Genomic DNA, 5000 nt, shown 5'->3' with positions numbered 1-5000 from the left:
CAGTTTTAAATAAGAATTTGGGTATTTTGTATTTTCTAGATGAGTTAATTTTTTGATAACTTTTTTTTTTTTTTTTTTACTTTATTTCCAATCATTAAGTATGACAAGGAAAAGGGAGTGGTCTTTGGAAATGAGTGTATAAATTTTAGAAAAAGGTAACACACATTATATATATATATATATATATATATATATATATATATATATATATGTATATATGTTTATATATATATATATTTTTATATACATATATATATATATATATATATATATATATATATATATATATATATGTATATATGTTTATATACATATATATTTTTATATACATATATATATGTCTATATACATATACATATGTCTATATATATATACATATGTATATACACATACATATATATGTATGTATATAAATGTATAATATATATATATACATATATATATATATATATATATATATTGTAACCTGTTGATTTTAAATTATTTTTCTTGGGGAGAACAGATTGCTATTTTTGTTTGTCTTTTGTTTATCAGTTATAGAGGGATGATGGCTATGCAATGGAAAAGAATAATTTTATGAAAAAAAAGTGAAATGGGACTCTAAACTACTTTCCTAAAAATGTTGCCAATTTCATTAAATGTAGAAAGTAAAGGTTTTATGTTTGAGAGGCTTGAGTACTTTGGTAATTTCTTGAGTGAATGAAGATGATCTCCCCGTTTTAGGGAAGAGACGACGATGGCAGACGTTATGGTGATGGAAGGATCCTGACCATGTCTGGTGTGCCTCCTGCCTTGTCACCAGCATCAGAAGGGACACCTGTTGTACCCTCGTCAGACTATAATAGAGGAGGAATAATCCACCAGTGTCCATATTGTTTCAAGAGGTTTGGCCTTCGAACAGACCTAAGGCGTCATCTTCGGACCCACACTGGAGAGAAACCATTTGCCTGTAGTGTTTGCAACTTTCGGACTGCATTGAAGGGTAACCTCAAGAGGCACATGATCCGCTTCCATGGCATTGAATCTGGATTTGAGTAATTTCAAGTGGGTTGTAGATCTCAGCTGGAAGTGTTTGTGGTATGTGTTGTTTTATCTCAGTCAAAACTTTAACTTTTATTTGATACAGTATTAGGAAGAGACTCATTACAAGAACATATCTTTCATTCCATTTGTGAGACTTTAATAGGTATATAGTTACAAGGACATGACTTTCATGTGATGTATATGTAAATACTGGAGCATAAGGAAAGGATAGGCATATGATATTTGCCATTACATATTCTGATACATAGATATTTCTGTAGAAGGAAGATAATAGAAAATAGTAAGTGATAGAAAAGAATTAGTGAAAATATTTATAGAGTCTGGATTTGTAATATATATCAAGCAAGTGTTAATGGCTTCCAGCCATAGAATCACTGTAACCAGTATCCGTAGCATTATAGTTATGCTATACTTACTGTTTGTTGTGTGTAGTATCCAGAAAAAAATGTCCAATGACATTGTATATGAGCTTCTCATATACATCTGTTTTTAGTCATATTTTTTGTTCTTTTATTCTGAAAAAATAAATCTATTATGCTTTGGAACTGAACTGAATGATTCACAGCAATTATTCTGGGGATTTTCATAACAAATCCTAGAACACTAGAGAAGGAAGAAAAAGCTCTGCATTCAGTTTTATTCTTTGAAGAAAGTACAAGTTGCAATACTAAGAGTAAGTGATTTATAACAATGTGATAAAACCTCATGGGAATTTAAGTGTTGTTAGGAAGCTGTATTAGGTGTATATCAAAAGATTTTCTTTTATTATCTTAAAGATCATTATCAACTATTTGTAATTGGATTTACTTTTCAAAAAATTACTACTATTCATACTGCTAATTCTAATCTCCTTCAGCATCCTCGTCTTCCTCTTTTTCTTTATCCAATTTTTCTACCTTTTGTTTTAAATTGTGCTATGCTTTTATACTTTCTCATTATTTTTAAAAATTCTTTTACTTGATTTGTTTAATGTGCTTCAATCCAATCTTTAATTATTGTGCAAAAATAGAATTATACAAGGAAATGAAGTCAGTTATATCAGATCAAAGAGGTGACTAAAACATTATAGATAGAAACAGATGTGTGTTCACTTTTATGATGTTAGTGCTATGCAGATGACTTTTTTGGTGTAAGTAATATTTGGTTTGGAAACTGTTATTTTATGCTGCAAGAAAAAAGGCCTGCCTTCTATGTATTAATTTCACATGAATGAACTTGCTTTCCAAGTTTTAGGGAATGGGCGAGGATGAGGATTAATACACTGGCAGAGGACTCCTTGCCATATCTCCTCACGAGTTATTGAGTATCTTAAAGATAAACAAAAAAAAAAAGAACAAGGAGTGTAATACATAAATTCCCCTTTTGTTTCAAGAAGTTTAACCTGTACTGGAGAAAAAATCTTTTTGCTGTCACTTTGTCTTTTCTAGAACAGCAAGAAATATTAGTCTTCTGAAGTTCATAGAATGCCCTTCTTGAATTCAGCTATAATTTTATTCAGAATGAAATCATATATACTCCTATGAAAATCAAGGATAACATTTTTGGTTATTTTGTTTATGACATCACACAGGGTACAGTATATGCAGTGCTTGTGGTACACAGATCAGTTCATCTATTATGCAGTAACTTACTTAAGTCAACTTACTTAAATCTTAAAGTCCTGAATTTCTAGTAGAAGGGAAACACAATAATCTATTTGTTTTATATATCCTTATTTAGATAATTTATTACTGTTCTAAACAAGCCAAGCATTTTCAAAATTAGAAATACATGTAGCAGTAAACAGTCATAGCATTGCTTCTAGTGCATTTAATGTTGAGAATGAAAGATTTTACATCCTGAAAATTTTAGATGCACACAAAGTTTAATGAACAGATTGACTGCACTTTGTTGTATGAAGTATTTTGTATTTTTACAGTTCAAGACTGATTTTGAAAAGGAATAAAAACACAGGGGACATTGTAAAGAAGTGTAATGCTTTCTTTCAGTATTTTACAGATTAAGCATAGAACATTTTCTTATTCTGGAACTTGTAATAATACATATCATATTAGAAAGGATAATAAAAGTAGAATTCAAGTAATACAAGTTTTATTTATAAAAACAACATAACATATTTGTTCAATGACAGCAAAAAAAATCCTGTTTTAAAACAACTTATTTTTGTATAATTTGTTGCAGCTCAAAAAAATCTGAAATGACATTACACTGAAGAGCTTGAATAGTAATTGAATAAGAAAAAAATAGTTGGCCCTGAATGAATCACAGTAATGTGTTTCAGTTGCTTTATATATATTAAAAAAAATAATAATAATAATGATAATAATTAACAACATGAATTAGCCATTGCAAGGTTCTCCCTAATGAATAAATCAGATTGTTAATTTATTTCTTTAAAAATGAATGACATTTTCCTTTGATATGACGATTCACAGGAAACATTTTTTTAGAAATTTAACTCATATGATATTTTACTCTTTTTAAGAATCTTAGTAATTTGCAGTAACAAATAAACACTGCGTTCTTTTAAGCGATCAGTAATATTTATATACCCTTAATTTTTATTTATTGATAATTATTCGGTAAAAGAGACATGGCTAAATTTTCATTATCCATCATAACTAGTTGCTATGTACATGGACAGACAGGCCACTGATTTCAGCGTAAATTTGAAATGGTGTGGATATTAGATATAAAGATTTTGCCATTATAGATTAAAGTATTAGAGAAAAGAAATGAGCATCATTTTAATTCTATCTTGCTTAGCTTTTGTAAAGTTTTCAAGAATAACAGTTAAATAGATATGGAAAAATAGACAGACAAGACTTGTTTGTTTGTTTAAACTTGAGTTACACATTTTATAAGGTGACTTTTTGAGTTAATGCACAGAACCATAATTCAAACAGTAAGTAATACTATACACAGATGTTTCATTAATTCCACTCATATAAGGAAGTGTGATCACGAAGTTATATATATATATATATATATATATATATATATATATATATATATATATATATATATATATATATATATATATATATATATGTATGTAAATGTATATATAATGACTAATAAGATAGCTGTGAAATAGGAGAGAAAATGCATTATACAGTATGATACATTTATGCCATTTTTTTATTCAGAAGCTTGTGGATCAAATTGAAATATGAATTCCCAGGCAATCATTTTACCTCCAACCATTGAAACAAGATGTCTATAAGCATTTTGTGGATTCTATTTGATTTTACCCAAAGTATTTTTTAATGGAGATCTTATGGCCAAGAAATCTTCAGTGAAGAAGTAGACGGAAATATCTATACCATGAACCTGCTGGTAAAATGTTTATAAAATTCAAACTAAAGGAATCAGTACAACACTTTTGTAAGTAATTAGCCTATGTAAGATAAATAGATTTCCTTCAAAAATACAGTTAAACACATGTTACAGAAATATCTAGGTATAAATTACTATTAATGATAATTTTTCTTCTGTTAAAGGAAGTGAGAAACTATAAGCATTTTTAGAATGGTTTTTAAATTTTACCGTGTGGTTTCATTGCTGGATTGTGGCTCTATAGGATAGTGTTGCATCCTAAAGAAATGTAAAAAAAAAGAAGAAAAGGAAACATATGGGTATAGTGATAACAACAATTGCAAATTAATTATTTGCATTGCACAATTTTTTGGAAACGTTTCTATAAATTTCTGAAAGCCCTCCAGCAGGTGGCGGCGTCTGGGATGTAGGCTTTAAATCTAGTCCATCCTTTATGTGACTCCTGATGGGCTCTGGGACTCCATTTGATTCATATCAAATTTGATACGGTGACCCTTAAGTCGGGTGGAAATGTACCGATGGAAGATACTAATGATTTTGCCTTGATTTAGATGGACTAACTTTAGTTTTGTCCTTGCTACTAATTCGTTTTTTTGTGTTTTGCTATGTGATTTTGA

Source organism: Penaeus vannamei, chromosome 27 (assembly GCF_042767895.1).
Source record: "Penaeus vannamei isolate JL-2024 chromosome 27, ASM4276789v1, whole genome shotgun sequence".
Classification (NCBI taxonomy): domain Eukaryota; kingdom Metazoa; phylum Arthropoda; class Malacostraca; order Decapoda; family Penaeidae; genus Penaeus; species Penaeus vannamei.
Note: the sequence above shows the minus strand (reverse complement) of the source record.